Genomic DNA, 17,512 nt, shown 5'->3' on the forward strand with positions numbered 1-17,512 from the left:
TAAATATAAGCAGGGATTTTAGCATGGCAATGATGGAGTCATGTATGACATTGGAATTGCAAATCAATTGACCTTGCTAACTTGTACAGTATCTGCTTCAAAATTTCACATCATAGCAACGACTTTTCTTGTCTTAGAACTGCATGGTTTGTCCCTGTATTAAATTCAGTATGTTTTGGATCATTGAAGAAGGTTCAATACTTGATATCTTTGCTAATTGCTACAAGTGAAACGCCGGGAAAAGAGAAGTCTATTATTTTTTGTAAGAATTAAAAAACATATTAAGTAATTAAGTATTTATAATCCTCGCCTACATGAAAGACAAAAATGGAGTTTATAATCACTAAAATTCAACCATAGCTTAAGCAATTAAATGAGATGTTTAGGTGGACCTAGGCATATTACATGTTTGTCCTGCGCTTTTTTTATGTCGGATGCACTGTTTACTTTTCTTAGACGGTATACGTAGATTATATAATGATTATATTGCTATCTAGGGATGTTCATGATTCGGTTTGGGTCCTTTTTGTTTTTAAGGAGAAAGAAAAAATACTGCATATACAACTTCAACACTATTGCCCGTCGATGGACCAAAAGCATTTAGTGTCTCCCAATGTCTATACTGGTGTTTGGTTATGCTACTACCATTGCTAGGGTGGTTATTTGGTTTTGGAAAAAAGTATTCCACGACGCTATTCAAACAAGACATTGAAGTATTTGGCTACATATATTGGTTTATTGAAACATGAGTTCTTGTGATAAAATAATCTTATGTCCTACTACTAGTTAACACATACTCAAAAAAGAGAGGAGAATATGAAATAAATATAGGGTTAGAGAGAGTAGGGTTAGGTGGACTCTAAAAATGGCGGCACTAGTCCATTAAACTAGTGGCTCGCCTGCTTTTCTGATCCATAATAATAAGGCCCAATATCTAATCAGTACTGCCCACATTTTTAACACACTCCACTCTCTCAGCAAAAATTAGCAATCTCCGAAGCTTTCTTCAATGGCGGCTTCATCAACTCTTTCCAGTTCGATCACCACCTTCAAACTGTCTCCGTGCCAACCACGCGCTTCCTTTATTACCGCCTCCGTCAAACTCCCTTCAATTTTCTCCAATAACTCTTTCAATCCTTTAATTTCTCATTTTAGCCCAACTCCCAAAAACCCCACCATCACACCTCTCCGTTGTTCTGCCGCCTCCACCACACCGAAAACCACCACCACGACCGCCACCATATTCCACGGCCTCTGCTACGTCGTCGGGAATAATATCGACACTAACCAAATCATCCCCGCGGAATACCTAACCCTAGTACTGTCAAACCCATACGAGTACAAAAAAATCGGGTCCTACGCGCTGCGCGGACTCCCTTCATCATACCAAACCCGTTTCGACGACTCGAATGAATTCACATCCAAGTACTCCCTCATCATAGGCGGAGACAACTTCGGGTGCGGGTTGTCGCGTGAGCACGCCCCGGTTGCTTTAGGAGCCGCGGGCGTGGCGGCGGTGGTAGCAGAGTCATAAGCGAGGATTTTCTTCAGGAATTCGGTTGCGACAGGCGAAGTTTATTCGCTTGAATCTGAAGTGAGAATTTGTGAGGAGTGTAAGACGGGTGATGTGGTGACTGTTGAGCTAGGAGAGAGTAGGTTGATTAATCATACGACCGGAAAAGAGTATAAATTGAAGCCAATTGGTGATGTTGGTCCTGTCATTCAAGTTGGTGGCATTTTTGCTTATGCAAGAAAGGCTGGAATGATTCCTTCCTGAGAAGCTTAGTATTTGAAGTGGTAATTGATTCAGTTCACATGTTTTCTTTTAAAGTTTTGTACTTTAGGCTTGCTGAAAACAGATGATTGCATAATAAATATGGTGTTTGCTATATTTTTTGGAGAAAAAAATAGCACCTTTAAAAAGGTGTCTTCTCTTCTGTTATGCCTATTTCAGTACAATTCAATGGATAAACAACATCTGAATTCCAAAATAGTTGGGTTGACTATATGATCCTCAGAGGATTCGTCATACTAATTCATTATAATTAGATTGTTTTTGTGTTTGCTGTCAACTTAGAATTGTTATCCTTTATCCGAGCTTGAGACCGCATTGCTTTGTGACAATGGCGATGTAATGTTTTATCAGAAGAAGAAAAAAGGAAAGATGTAGGCTGTGTTATGGTGGTTGCTTTATGATTTGGGAAGAAGAATCAGTTATCCTAAAATGGTATGTTAGAATGTTTTCTTATGCCTATATCAGAATCATACTTGAAAGATGTTTGTCACTATGGCAACTTGTACTTTGAAGAAACCCAAGAGCCTTACTTTGTTATACTTTGCTAGATCTTTCATGTTACTAAATTTCAAGGGTTCAACTCATATTTGGCCTTATGCATGTCTCACACAATTCCTTCCCCGTATTACTCAAATTGTCTTAACAAATGAACCTAGCCTTTTTATGAAGACCTTCAAAATTACAATTTGGTCTACAGAAACTTAGAGAATGCTTCCTCAATAATATTACAGGGAAAATGAAACTAACTTTAACTATCTATAGTGATTATATTTAGGTGACAATCAGGCAAACACACTATAAAGTAATTGTATCTTCTAAGGAAATTAGTGATTGCCTGATGATTAATAAGGTTTGAACTACATCGAAAGTCGTCCTTGATTAGTAATCAAGGTTTAGATGAAACTAGAGTTGATATGAGGAACTGCCAAGTAAAATAACTGCTGACATATTATATCAAATAAAAGTCAAGTTCTGTTAGCATTGGATTCTTAAGAGTAGAGCAACATTACTTGAGATGGTTTGAAAGGGGTTGGGAAATTGACTAGGATATGATTAGTGGATCTTACTAGGGATGAGTGTAACGACCCGACCGATTGTTTTGAGCTTTTACACCTTGATCGTAGTTCTCGAGCATTACTTGCCCCGTGTAATGTATTATGGCTGATGTGGATCGTTGGTTTTGGTTTCGGGTAAATCGAAATGAATTTGAAAGAACAGTTTCAGTTGAAAGCTTTGAATTTGAAAGGTTTGACCAAGAGTTGACTTATTTGTATATGAGTTCGGATTAAAAAATTTACGATTTGGCTAGCTCCGTTAGGTGAATTATGACTTAAGAGCATGATCGCATTGCATTTTGGAAGTCCGCGGAAGGATTTGGCTCGAATTGGCAAAGTTAGTATTTTGGCGATTTCCGGTCGATAGGTGCGATTTTTTATCTGAGGGCCGGAATGGAATTCCGAGACTTGATGTAGCTTTGTCATGTGATTTGGGATGTGTGTGTAAAATTTCAGGTTATTCGGACGTGGTTTGGTTGAGTTTTTTATCAAAAAATGGAATTTGGAAGTTCTTGAAATTGTTAGGCTTGAATCCGATGCAAATTTGGTGTTTTAATGTTGTTTTGAGCGTTCTGAAGGTTGGAACAAGTTTGAATAATGTTATGGGATATGTTGGCGTGTTTGGTTGAGGTCCCGAGGGCCTCTAGTGTGTTTCGGAGTGGTTTCGGATCATTTTGGGTTGTTTTGTAATAGCTAAAGCTAGTATCTGGTATTGTTCTTCGCGTTCGCGAGGGTCCCCTCGCGTTCGCGAAGAAGGATTTTGTTCTTTGCGTTCGCGAAGAGAGCCTCGCGTTCGCGAAGAAGAAGAAATTCTGTTGCGCAAGTCTTACTTCGGAGGCTCGTATCTCTCAATCTACAATGAATTTTGAGATAACTCAAAAATGAAAGTTGTAGCTCTTTGAATCTAGTTTTCAGAAATATAAATTAATTGTAATTTAAAAGTTGTGTACAAAAAGTTATGGTGGTTACACTATAGGCTGTCCGGGAAGGTCTCTATTACACAGCGCTGATTTTAGAAGCTTATATCTCGCAATGTATAAGGAGTTAGGAAATGAGCAACATATGAAATTATAGCCCTTTGCATCTAGTTTTCAGAACATCAAACCATTTGTCATTTGGAGTTGCGTGCAAAAAGTTATGACTATTATGCTAGAGGCTGTTCGAGAAGAGTTTCAAAAATAATTTTTGGAAATTTTTTTCTTCGCGAATGCGAGAGGAGGACCGCGAACGTGAAGAACAAATCCCTGGGCAGCAGAATAAAGTCCAAAATCGTCTCACTCTTTCATTTTTAGACCAAGGGAGCTCGGGTGAGGCCATTTTTTGAGAAATTTTCAAGAAAAGCATCGGGGTAAGTGTTCTTAACTCAGTTTTGGTTAGATTACCCAAATCCGTTGTTATTTTTAACATGTAATTGATGATTTTAAGTTGGAAAAGTTTAAAAACCCTCTTGTATATATATTTGAGGATTTGAGGGTCGAAATGTTATCGAAAATTAGTAATTTTGGTATGGTTGGACTCGTGGCGAGATAAGGAACCCGTTAATGTGAAAAATTTTGAGTTTCGAGAAGTGGGCCTGGGGCTCGGGTTTTGCTAATTTCGGGATTTTTGATATTTTCGATTGTTTTTGATTGGATTTTGTTCCCTTAGCATATAGTGACGTATTCGTTGTGGTTTTGCTTTAACACTTGAAATGATATTTCCAATACTATTTTTGGGCTGAGCATCATGTTTTACTGTTGCCCGAGGGGCTTATGTGATTTTTGATTGAGTAAGGCCGAGGGCCTAAGTTGTGAGGATACTTTTGGATCGGGCTGCGCACCACAGCAGTGTTATATTGATACTGATATAAGGCCGAGGGCCTAGACTTTATGCCATGAGATGGCTTTATATTGCGTTTGGGCCGTAAGGGGCCCTTCCCGGAGTCTGCACACCCCCAATGAGCGCCGTAGACATTAAATGTATCGGGATGCACGCTGCAACGAATGTGGATCGGGCTGCACGACGCAGCAGTACTGGTACTGTTTTATGTGTTTACTTTATTTCATTTGTCTGCCATTATCTGTTGTTTGTGCTACTTCTTGCAATATTTACTTGATATTCTGACATTATCTGATAACTGAGTGTTGTGCCCGAGGGGCGGAATTCTGTGCTTATCTGCACTATTTGTTTTGCATTCATATGCGTAATCGCTGAAAAAGTCATTTTCAAAAGAGGCTTAAACTGAGTTAAGATATTTCTAAAGGTTTCACAGCTTCACTACTTTACTCAAAAGGGTTTTTCTCCGCTTCTATACAACATGATTGTTACTACTCAGTTATTATTTACCTTTATTACTCACCGAGTTGGAGTACTCACTTTACTCCCTGCACCTCGTGTGCAGATGTAGGTATTTGTTCATCCGGTAGCGGGTTTTGAGCTGATTGGGGATTTAGTTATCGGAGTTGAGCAAGCTGACTGCCAGCGTTCGCAGCACCACATTTCTTCCTTTTTATTAAGAATCCTATTCTATATATTACAGGCCTTGTAGTTGTATTTAGACTCTTATAGATGCTCGTGACTTGTGACACCCCAGTTTGGGCTGTGTTTGGGGTTGTTTTCCGCACTTAAATGAGAAATCTTCTGTTTAAATTGTGGTTATTTAATCATATTAAAATTATGTATTACTTTAATTATTCTGTAAAGGCAAATAGGTTGGTTGGCTGGCCTTGTCTTCACGAGAGGCGCCATTACGACCAGATCGGGGTTTGGGTCGTGACAAGTTGGTATCAGAGCCTAGGTTACATAGGTCTCACGAGTCATGAGCAGATTTAGTAGAGTCTCGCGGATCGGTACGGAGACGTCTGTATTTATCCTCGAGAGGCTGCAGAACCTTTAGTAAAACTTCGCATTCTTGGAATTCTTATCGTGCGTTATTGATTCAGCTTGAAATATAACTCTTGAAATCCCTTCCACGTGTTTGCATGCGCGCATGAGCGCTCAGTATTAGATGTGCCTTGATGGCTTGTGATTCCCTGATCGAGGGGCGAGATGTGATTTTTGTGAGTTTGATGTTGGGCCAGTCTGGAGGACTTGAGGCCGGATCTTTGCCTATGGCTTGAGCACTTAGGTGCTAATTGTGTGAGCAAGTATTTTTGAACTTATATGCTCGGTATTGTCCATATTAGTGGAAGTGACGGCTGGATGGCTATGTGATGAGTATGTTAGTACTGCGAGATGCATCCATATAATTTGGAAGTGTCGAGGAAGGTTTGTTGGATGATAGAAGAACTACTAGGTGTTGGAAATCCATCTTGATTCGAGGTATAGCCTCGAGTTATGGGCGTTTGAATAATCTTTCATGTTTCCCAATTGTGAGTGAAGTAAACTTCATGTTGCGGTATGAGTTCAGACTCAGGAAGACTAAGTGACTGCGAACAGTTTATGACGGTGGAAGGTATACAGAAATATTATATTGAGGCGAAGCAGGTGGGTTATCTCCTGCGGAGTGTTCTGAAGTGGTGTGATCCCTATGTGTATGTTAGAAGATCTCATGTGTAATTGAAAGGTACATGTTGAAATTTGAAGTTTCGAGTCGCTTAAGAGAGTGGGCTCAACTGTTGCGGGGTTGAATGTGAGATTTGTAGAAGATTTACAGTACTAGATGATCTGTGTTTTCATAAACTTATAAATGATGTGAGTTCAATCTCACTATGGTATTGTGGCATCAATAGAGTAAAAGTGTTATGAGTTATTGAGTGTATCTTGATCTATGGTTTCGAGCCAAGTGGGGGGAGTATGTTGTGAGCAGTTGATTGCACAGTTAGGTGCTATGTTGGTTCCAGTTTGGGGCGTGCGAGTGAATTAGATATGGCTAGGGTAAAGGAAATTTTTTACAAGGGTTATATTAAGCTTCATAGGTATGAGAATCAGGGGATGTCTTGAGTTATTGTTGGCAAGAATGCCCGGTGCATAGTACATGAAGTTACTTGGTGGTATTGGGATGAGGTTACATTATGTAGTATCGGAGTGCCAGTGAGGCACGAGTTGTTCGGTTTCTTTGATCAGACTAATTGCGGTTTGAGGAGAGTGGATGACCTGCGAGAGTGGTTCTAATATGTTCAAGATTCTGCATATATCAATTGGGCAATTTGAAGTTGCATCTGTGGTTAAAAAGTGGGTTTCGTTGGAAGATATCATCGACTCGTAGTATTTCTATAAATTGTGGGTTTCTATGTATGAGTATCAGGAAGGTCAAGGTAACAAATTTAGATTCGTAGGGAGTTTCTTCAGAGAAGTATTTTTGGAATGTGGTACTTTTGGGAATATTTAAGGGAGTATTCAGCGGCTTATGGGTTTCGAATAGTGTGGTTTTATGCTTGGGTCTCGTGTGGTAAGCCTGGGTTGGGGAATTGTGGTGCTACAACAAGAGGGAATATCAAGTTGAAGATGAATCAAAAGGAAATTTAGATAGATAGAGTAGCTCGATAGTAGACCGGATCGGTATGGTAAGGATATGATTAATTCCTTGTGTGTGTTCGAGGTAATGAGTTCTTACAGGTATTTTGCAGCAATGCTCTTGGGTTTTGATGGCTTGCTTAGCTTGGTCTAGTTAGAAGGATTAAGTCCTGGCAGTTTAATTTGTGCAAACGGAATTGGGAGAGTTCTTGTTGATTTCTACCGTGGTTGGAGAGGTGCATTTTCTACGAGTGTGAGAAGTATGTGATGTGTAATGATTTCTCTTCTAGATGGGATCAATGGAATTTCTTGGCTAGATGGGTTACAATTCGGTTCTGAAAGAGAGTTCATAAAACCCTTAGGCAGCGGGTAGCCTCAGATAATCAAAAAGAATGGTACTGCTATTTGAAAGTGATTAGACGAGAGTATATGTTTCAGAAAAAAGGGCAATGTGATTAAGTTGATGGCACTTCGGTGGTATTGCGGCACTTTCTTGTTAGATCGACTAGTGATATTCGGGTTGGCTTGGTGGCACAAGGGAAATTTTAGAGCATCTATCGTAGAATTATTGAGTATTGAAGGTGTGGTATGTGTTCAGACGACGAAATTGAGATCAGGTATGAGGATTCGTGTGCTATATGGAGTTGGAGACTAGAGTTCTCATGTTCAGGCTATGTTCTAGAAGAGTGGTTTTTGTTTCGAAGAACCAGCGGACGGCTGGGGAGAATTGCTTTCCTTGATTGGGCCTTCGTGATGGATGTCAGTGTAGAGGTTCCTACCATTGATTCAGTTCCGGTGTTGAAGGACTTTTCGGATGTGTTTCTTGTGGCCGGGCATGTCGCCGGGCGAAGTTGTTGATTTCAGTATTGATTTGGTGCAGGGCACCGTATGGCTCTGGCAGGAGTATAGTCGTGGAAGGAACAACTTCAGGATTTCCTTAATAAAGAGTTCGTTGGTAGACCAATGTGGATGCGTGTTCTAGCTTGAGTCGACTTGGTTGGCCCCAAATTGCATTGTTGAGGGATAGGTTAATTCGATCGTTATTGAGCTTGTCAGTGATCTGGGGAGATCTATGAGTGGCCCGTCTATGTTGGGAGAAGTTATGATTTGTTGGTTATGGGCACATATGGTGCGGTTCTATCGGGGTTCATAGTGGAAGTCGAGAGGGAAGAGTAATTGGGTGTTGCTCGGCGAATGGCGTATTGGTTATATTCTATCGGGTGCATGGTATATGTTACTTGTTTCACCGTGGGTGTAATGATTTGTTTCGGTTCCCAACATCAAATTGTGTGTGGTTGTCAATTTCGAGCATAGCGACTTGAGGTGTCTCATGTGGAGCAGTGTTTGGATAGGATCGCGCATTGCAGCGATGCTATGTGAGGGTATGACCTTATGGGCTAGATTCATGTGTTCTATTCTATGATGTGAGACAGGTTCTCAGCCTTGTGTTGTGCTGGTGCTGATGAGCTTGAAGTGCAGCTCTTTCATTTGAATCATTTCCATGATTTGAGTATGTTCGGACTGTTGTTATTTGGTGCGCGTATCATGCTAGTTGCAGCTTAGGCCTTTATTGATGTGTCGTGTCACCAGGGTGGTGTGTTGGATTAGAGGAGATCGGTGGGATCATTAATGGGTATGTACAGGATTGATTTCAGCATGTTGGACGATTAATATCAAGGTTCGACTCGAAAATTGCTATGGAAATTGTCAGAGGAGAAATGGCTTCATGAATAGTTGATCTGAGAAATGGTTGTGGTTTATTGCGCGTTTCATTTTTCGTTGGCAGTATATAAAAGTGTTGGAATGAGACTTAGTTGATAAGAGGTTTTCTATCGGTATTTGGTTGTCGTGGGCAGCTGTTGTGAATAAAAGTTATTGTTGCGAGCGTTAGGGTTATGTGGTTTATCATGTAATGGCACCGAGGTTGCAAGTATGGATTATTGCAGCTGGTTTGGGCTTATTCAGAGTATAGATGTGATATTCTGATCTTGTGGATGATTTTGGTAGTGGAAATGTGGTTCTATAGTTTATGGACTAGGATGGATTGTGAAATTTCAGTTATATTGTGTTATCGGACCTATATGAGATAGGGTGAAGTGAGATCACCCCCGGGTATACGCTTGGTAAGGTTATTTAGCTATTGGTTGGCTTTTAGAACAACTCTGGGAACGTTCGAGGACGAACGTGTGTTTAAGTGGGGGAGGATGTAACGACTCGACCAGTCGTTTTGAGCTTTTGCAACTTGATCGCAGTTCTCGGGCATGACTTGCCCCGTGTAATGTATTATGGCTGATGTGGATCGTTGGTTTTCGTTTCGGGTAAATCGGAATGAATTTGAAAGAACAGTTTTAGTTGAAATCTTTGAATTTGAAAGGTTTGACCGAGAGTTGACTTATTTGTATATGAGTTCGGATTGGAATTTTTACGATTTGGCTAGCTCCGTTAGGTGAATTATGACTTAGGAGCGTGATCGGAATGCATTTTGGAAGTCCGTGGAAGGATTTGGCTCGAATTGACAAAGTTAGTATTTTGGCGAATTCCGCTCGATAGGTGAGATTTTGATCTGAGGGCTGAAATGGAATTCCGAGAGTTGTTGTAGCTTCGTCATGTGATTTGGGATGTGTGTGTAAAATTTCAGGTCATTCGGACGTGGTTTGGTTGGATTTTTGATCAAAAAATGGAATTTGGAAGTTCTTGAAATTGTTAGGCTTGAATCCGATGCAAATTTGGTGTTTTAATGTTGTTTTGAGCATTCCGAAGGTTGGAACAAGTTTGAATAATGATATGGGATATGTTGGTGTGTTTGGTTAAGATCCCGAGAGCCTCGGGTGTGTTTCGGGGTGGTTTGGGATCATTTTAGGTTGTTTTGCAATAGCTGAAGCTCGTATCTGGTATTGTTCTTCGCGTTCGCGAGGGTCCCCTCGTGTTCGCGAAGAAGGACTTGGCTTCTGGGATTTTGTTCTTCGCGTTCGCGAAGAGAGCCTCGCGTTCGCGAAGAAGAAGCAATTCTGTTGCGCAGGTCTTACTTCGGAGGCTCGTATCTCTCAATCTACAATGGATTTTGAGATGATTCAAAAACAAAAGTTGTATCTCTTTGAATTTAGTTTTCAGAAATATAAATTAATTGGAATTTAAAAGTTGTGTACAAAAAGTTATGGTGGTTACACTATAGGCTGTCCGGGAAGGTCTCTATTACACAGGGCTGATTTTGGAAGCTTATATCTCGCAATGTATAAGGAGTCAGGAAATGAGCAATATATGAAATTATATCCCTTTGCATCTAGTTTTCATAACATCAAACCATTTGTCATTTGGAGTTGTGTGCAAAAAGTTATGACCATTACACTAGAGACTGTTCGAGAAGAGTTTGAAAAATGATTTTTGGAAATTTTGTTCTTCGCGAACGCGAAAGGAGGACCGCAAACGCGAAGAACAAATCCCTGGGCAGCAGAATAAAGTCCAAACTCGTCTCACCCTTTCATTTTTGGACCAAAGGAGCTCGGGTGAGGCCATTTTTCGAGAGATTTTCAAAAAAAAACATCGGGGTAAGTGTTCCCAACTCAATTTTGGTTAGATTACCCGAATCCGTTGTTATTTTTAACATGTAATTGATGATTTTAAGTTGGAAGAGTTTGAAAATCCTCTTGTATATATTTGAGGATTTGAGGGTCGAAATGTTATCGAAAATTAGTAATTTTGGTATGGTTGGACTCATGGCGAGATAAGGAACCCGTTGATGTGAAAATTTCTGAGTTTCGAGAAGTGGGCTTGGGGCTCGGGTTTTGCTAATTTCGGGATTTTTGATATTTTTCGATTGTTTCGATTGGGTTTTGTTCCCTTAGCATATTGTGACGTATTCGTTGTGGTTTTGGTCAGATTCGGCGCGCGTGGAAGCCGATTTGAAGAGCAAAGGCGTCGCGAGCTAGAGATTTAGCCGGTTCGAGGTGAGTAATGATTGTAAATGATATCCTGAGGGTTTGAAACCCCGTATTGCACATCGTAGTGCTATATTGAGGTGATACACGCGCTTGATGATGAGCGTGGGGTCGTTTACTACTAGGGATTGTGACTTGATCCGTCCCGATTGATGATTTTACCGCGTATTTGACTGAAACTTATCTGTTATCATCATGATTTGGATTGATTGTCATATTTGGGCTTCGTGCCAGTTATTTGAACCCCTTCCGGGATGGTTGTTGATATTTTCTCACTATTTTGATGTTATACTTGAACTCAGTCATGTATTTTCCATTGTTTTCAAAACTCAACCAAGTTATTTTACTTTAACACTTGAAATGATATTTCCAATACTATTTTTGGGCTGAGCATCATGTTTTTCTATTGTCCGAGGGGCTTATGTGATTTTTAACTGAGTAAGGCCAATGGTCTGAGTTGTGAGGATACTTTTGGATCGGGCTGCACGCCGCAGCAGTGTTATACTGATACTGATATGAGGCCGAGGGCCTAAACTTGATGCCACGAGATGGCTTGATATTGCGCTTGGGCCGTAAGGGGCCCTCCCGGAGTCTGCACACCCCCAGTGAGCGTCGTCGACGTTAAATGGATCGAGCTGCATGCCGCAGCGAATATGGATCGGGCTGCATGCCGCAGCGGTACTGGTACTATTTTATGTGTTTACTTTATTTCATTTGTCTGCCATTATCTGTTGTTTGTGCTACTTCTTGCAATATTTACATGATATTCTAACATTATCTGATAACTGAGTGTTGTGCCCGAGGGGCGGAATTCTGTGCTTATCTGCACTATTTGTTTTGCATTCATATGCGTAATCGCTGAAAAAGTCATTTTCAAAAGAGGCTTAAACTGAGTTAAGATATTTATAAAGGTTTCACAGCTTCACTGCTTTACTCAAAAGGGTTTTTCTCCGCTTCTATACAACATGATGATCTGTTATACGTGATTTGTTACTGTTCAGTTATTATTTACCTTTATTACTCACCGAGTTGGAGTACTCACTTTACTCTCTGTACCTCGTGTGCAGATGCAGGTATTTGTTCATCAGGTAGCGGGTTTTGAGATGATTGGGGATTTAGTTATCGGAGTTGAGCAAGGTGACCGCCAGGGTTCGCGGAACCACATTTCTTCCTTTTGATTAAAAATCCTATTCTGTATATTACAGGCCTTGTAGTTGTATTTAGACTCTTAAAGATGTTCGTGACTTGTGACACCCCGATTTGGGCTGTGTTTGGGATTGTTTTCCGCACTTAAATGAGAAATTTTCTGTTTAAATTGTGGTTATTAATCATATTAAAATTGTGTATTACTTTAATTATTTTGGAAAGGCAAAATGGGTTGGTTGGCTTGCCTTGTCTTCATGAGATGCGCCATCACGACCGGATTGGGGTTTAAGTCGTGACAATGAGCAAGAACAATCATCGAGATAGTTTGCTATGTTTCAAAAAAAAAAAATTGGTTGATAAAATTGGGGTAAGATCCACCAAAGTGGTAGCCTTAACCGCGGATGTGTGTGGCAACAGGTAAAGCCCGAAGGCTGTTCCCGACTTCCTGTCCCTATTGTGGGAGATGCCAACCATCTCTTCTTTCTACGAACACACATTTGATGTTCCAAATATAATGCTTGAATCTTTTGCATTCAATTACTAGAAAAATACCATCATTTTGGTCTAGGAGCAGTTGACAACATGAAGATTTTGATTCAGGAGTTTCTGTGTCTTGTAATTTTATCCCCGTAGATATTAACTTACATAGTTTGTCTAGCAATGATCGATGGACCTACATGATGCACATCGTTTGTTGGTTGATCCTGTAAGGTAATTTTTCTGCTTATCCCAGGTTCGAAGTTGGAAATTTTGTGTCTCTTATCTTGCACCGATTCACTATGCTGCCCCACACAACCCTAAAACTCTAAATTGCTCGTTCCTGGCATCATCTCTTATGTTATTTTCTTTGTCACCTTATGTCATGTGGACTTTCCTCCTTTTCCTTCATAATGAAAGTAAGTTTCGTGGACCTATAAGTATACCCTCCTCTTTTTAGACTTAATCCCGATCTTTTGGAACTTCAGTTATATTGCAAGTTTCTGGTGCTTTCTTCTATTAGAATGTTTGAGATCCAAATTGCATTCAATAACCAATGTATGTAGTGTCTACATTTATGTTAATAGCATAATTACTTTGGCACTCTACTAATGATTGCAACATTATCCAATGAGAAATGTGATTTATTATCTACGATCCTTTGGCTTTGCGTAGTTCTTTTATACAAGTAATCCAACTTGAGTCCTTTGTCATCTCTGCAATTTGGTTTCCGAGGCATGTTGTCTTGACCATGTTTATGCAATTACAGAATGATAATCTGATAATGGCTGTTCTAACGGGGCCAGGTATTGTTTGTCCAAATCATGCCTTTTCAAAGGCTTTCTCAATGCATTGCTAGGTAAATCTCCTAGCAGTACCAGCAAGTGGAACTAGTTTAATTATTGGACAGCCTTCATGTCAGTTAAACTCTAGCTTTGGAGAAAATTGATCAGTTGTTTTGTTTCTCTGTTGCAGGGCGGTAACATCTCCAAACATGAGGGACAATCCAAAATTCTTCCTTCAGATAGCAATATTTTTCTTTATATCATATGTTGTCATTGTATCATCTTTAATCTTAACTTATGTTTGAGCCTTCTTATTTCCTTTTTATTTCTGTTAATATTCTATATCGTTCTTTGTCACCTTTATTTTCTTTTGGGTTGACCAACATTTAAATCTTAGTTGCAAATATAGAGTAAATATAAGCAGGGATTTTAGCGTGGCAATGATGGAGTCATGTATGACGTTGGAATTGTAAATCAATTGACCTTGCTAACTTGTACAATATCTGCATCAAAATTTCACATCATAGCAGTGGCTTTTCTTGTCTTAGAACTGCATGGTTTGTCCCTGTATTAAATTCAGTATGTTATGGATCATCGAAGAAGGTGCAATACTTGATATCTTTGCTAATTGCTACAAGTGAAACGTCGGGAAAAGAGAAATCTATTATTTTTTATAAGAATTAACAAACTTCTGCAGTAATTAAGTATTTATAATCCTCGCCTATTTGAAAGACAAAATGGAGTTTATAATCACTAAAATTCAACCATTTCAAATTTTTAGTACTTCATATACAACTTCAGCACTATTGCCCGTCGATGGACCAAAAACATTTAGTGTCTCCCAACGTCTATACTGGTGTTTGGTTATGCTACCATTGGCTAGGGTGGTTATTTGGTTTTGGAAAAATGTATTCCACGACGCTATTCAAACAAGACTTTGAAATATTTGGCTACATATATTGATACACATAGTTTAAGAAAAAATAAAGACTTTTAGAATTTGTGGTCCTAAACAATTCAAAAAGGGGCCCAAAGTATTTGTGTGGTTATAAATGTTTCTCATTAAGGATAGAATTGTAAGTTTAAGCTAAATTGTTTCCAAATTTTGAAAGGGGTTATTCTTTTTGGAACTGATCAAAAAGTAAATAGGTTCACATAAACTGGAACGGAGGGAGTACTACTTAACACATCTATACTATATTAAAAGCACGAAGACCCTTAGCGAATTGTTGTTCGTCTTTTTTACCCTCCGTAAATGCACTTTATAATGGATAAAATTGTAAACACAAATAAATAAATTTAAAAAAGAAGAAAAAAAATTAAGAATAAGAGAAGAAGAAGGAAAGTCAAACTTTTAGGTAAAGTTTTCGTAGGTTAAAAAGGGAAAAAGAATAAGACAATAAGTAGGAGATCCATTATTTAATATCACTATTTAATATGTTATTAAAGAGGTCAAATTCGATTAATTGCTACGGATCTAAAAGATGTTCGTAATTTCGTAAGCACCTATAATGATTTTTCCAGCTGCATATAAGACCTAATCTCATTGCTAAAATTCTACATTTGTCTCTCCAAGATAGAGCCTATTTGGCCAAATTCTCAAGTTTATTTATTTATTTTAGTTGTTTTATAATTTCTATAATATATTTTTATTGATTAAAGAAATAGAATAATTTACATTTTGATTGTGATAAGAAAGAAAAATGTCTATTATCAGTTAGATGATCCTATATGTGTTTTTTTAGAATGAATTTAAGAATTTATATTTCTCAAGAAGATTTTAGAAAAAAAATTTAAATTTTCAAAAGTTTATGTGTTCTCGATGAAAGTAAAAAATAATCATGACAACTTCTAATATTCATAAATGTTAAGTTAAATATTGACTAAGATGATTGAGAACTTCAATATTATTATTGTTTCTCATTTATTGAATTGTTGAACAAAATCAACTATCATCATTTTTCAGGAACTCATATTTTTTTCTTACACTTTTTTTAATAACTCAAATGTAATTAGTTAATATATATTTATGCAATTTAAAAAATATATGTATTCACTGAGACGAGATACACGTGCAATGCGCGTACTGTAGGACTAACACTATATTAAAAGCACGAAGACCCTTAGCGAAATGTCGTTCGCCTTTTTTATCCTTCAAAAATAAACTTTACATTGGACAATAATGTAATTTAAGTTAATTTCTTAATATTTAGGACTTTAAAATTAGCTAAAATTTTGATTATTAAATTTTCCTTATTTGAACTTCAAATAAACTCCTAATATTTAGGTTACATATATATGTTTCTTATTTTAACTGTCTAAATTAATATAACTTCTCTCCTACAGGTACATTAGATATTTACCAATAAAAATAGATCTATCTTAAGACTTTAATTATTGAAGTTGACTAGGAAAATTCTAAACCAAACTTAAAGGCACATCAGTAAGAAATATCTTTAAGTAAATTTACAAACGATATGTCAATATTTGAAAATAATAATAGTTTGTAGTGGTAAAGAATACTACAATATATTTTAAGTTTTTTTTTTAACGTATTGTAATATTTACATGTATCAAATCAAAAGCTCAATTAGAATATTGGATAAGTGAAGGGTATGTAAGATGCTCTAATTTATATATTGAAATTAACAACAATAAATTGTATTGTAATTATTTTATCCATTTAAAATATTTTCTTATTCTTTAAGATACATGATACAATTTTATCCAGCACAAAATTTATTTTTAAAGAGTAACGATTAAAATTTTGCAAAAATTATTTTTAATGAAACTTCAACACGAAATATTTTTGATCGATTTTTTTATCCTTTAAACATATATTTCTCCTTGGAATAAATATTATTTAATTATATTTTAATACTTTAGGGCTTTGAAATCAACTAAAACTTTGCTTATTAATCTTTGTTTATTTTTTAAGAAACACTAATTTTTACTCTTTTTGGCCACTGAGCACGAAGTTTAAGAAAGAAGAAAAACTTTTAAAATTTATGATCTAAAATAAGACGCAAATATTTATGCAGCTACAAATTATCTCCTTAAGAGTAAATTAGAAAATTTAAAATTAAATAATCTATCTATATTTATCTATATCTATACTATATTAAAAGCACGAAGGCCCTTAGCGAAATGTCATTCGCCTTTTTTACCCTTTAAAAATTAATTTTGCACTAGACAAAATAGTCATTTAACTCATTTTCCTAATATTTAGGACTTGAAAATTAATTACTATATTTTAAGTATTAAATCATTCCTTATTTAAATTGGGTCGAAAATCCTAAAATTTAGGACTTTAAAATCAATTTAACTTTTACCTTATATTAATCACTTAAAAAAAACACCAACGTTTCCTTTCATTAACAAGAGATATATTACCTATTATATATTTTCTTAATTCTACAATATCAGTAAAATACTACTACAAATGAATTAATATTTTCCTAGAATAGACTATTGGAACTTAAAACTAGCGGGTTATTTTTGTCTCAATTATAAATAAACAAAAACTATAGTCCTTGGAGTATGTGTCAAGTAGTATAAGAAATAATTTATTGAATAGTCAATTAATTATTTCTTAATATTTAACAGTTAAATCAATTAAAATTTTACGCATTAAAATCTTTCTTATTTGAATTATGCAGAAAGTTCTACCATTTACAACTTTAAAACTGTTTAGAGTTTACTTTATACAAATCTATGTTTAGGAGTTTAAAATTAATTAAAATTTTACTTATTAATTTTTTTCTTATTTAAATTATGTAAAAAGTCCAAAACCTTTAAAAATATTAAGAGTTATTTTATGTAAATCTTACACTTAAAAACTTATACTATATTAAAAGCACAAAGGCCCTTGGCGAAATGTGTTCG

At 37.1% G+C, this 17,512-nt stretch overlaps 2 pseudogenes; one reads left to right on the forward strand and one right to left on the reverse strand.

Moving 5' to 3' along the window:
* The first annotated feature begins 1,009 nt into the window (after window positions 1-1,009).
* On the forward strand, window positions 1,010-1,777 carry LOC104213368 (3-isopropylmalate dehydratase small subunit 1-like; annotated as a pseudogene).
* Window positions 1,778-12,721: 10,944 nt separating this feature from the next.
* On the reverse strand, window positions 12,722-12,858 carry LOC138888855 (U6atac minor spliceosomal RNA; annotated as a pseudogene).
* Window positions 12,859-17,512: the final 4,654 nt, after the last annotated feature.

Source organism: Nicotiana sylvestris, chromosome 3 (genome assembly GCF_000393655.2).
Source record: "Nicotiana sylvestris chromosome 3, ASM39365v2, whole genome shotgun sequence".
NCBI classification, from domain to species: Eukaryota; Viridiplantae; Streptophyta; class Magnoliopsida; order Solanales; family Solanaceae; genus Nicotiana; species Nicotiana sylvestris.